Source organism: Priapulus caudatus, unplaced genomic scaffold (genome assembly GCF_000485595.1).
Source record: "Priapulus caudatus unplaced genomic scaffold, Priapulus_caudatus-5.0.1 Scaffold122, whole genome shotgun sequence".
Classification (NCBI taxonomy): Eukaryota; Metazoa; Priapulida; class Priapulimorpha; order Priapulimorphida; family Priapulidae; genus Priapulus; species Priapulus caudatus.
Genome location: NW_014577183.1, coordinates 287,412 through 288,113, shown reverse-complemented (window position 1 = coordinate 288,113; position 702 = coordinate 287,412).

Genomic DNA, 702 nt, shown 5'->3' with positions numbered 1-702 from the left:
TATCATGAATCGACCTAGAATTCACGTCGCCCACAGCACGGCAAAGGGACTCGGAAAAGTGTGACGATAATGGCAAGGATTCATGCCAAGAAGGTGGCTTATGTTAAGGTGGACGTCACAGAAAAAAAGTATATATCCCCCCATTGCGATCACGTTACCAGTCGGCCAACCGTGGGCTGCACGGAATAGATTGCTTGATGGCCATACGAATAGTCTATGATGTTGTGCCCGAAGGTAGTATCTAAATCCACGTTCAACACATAGATATCCTATAATACAGTAATAAGTATCTATCTAGTATCTTATACAACATGTAATGTAATGTTAATAGATACCTTAAATACAGTAATATAAGGTGATAGGTATCCTCATAATACTGTATAAATAGTAATGTAGGTATCTATTAAACATGCTAAGATACATGTTATGGTACCTATAAACATGTAAGATAGATGTGTATATTGGGAGCCTAGATAATACCATGTAAATAGTGTTAGTAGTACGATAATACACTGTAATATAATCTGTACTGTACGTATAAACATGAATACGTAAGCTGTTAGTAAGGATCTTTATCGGTGATTACACGATCTCGGCCCAGCACACAATACTCGTAATACGGCGTTAGAACAGCAATATTGCAATACAAGCACATATTTATAAACGTATCGTATGTTGGAAATGGACCCGCGTTGTATCACG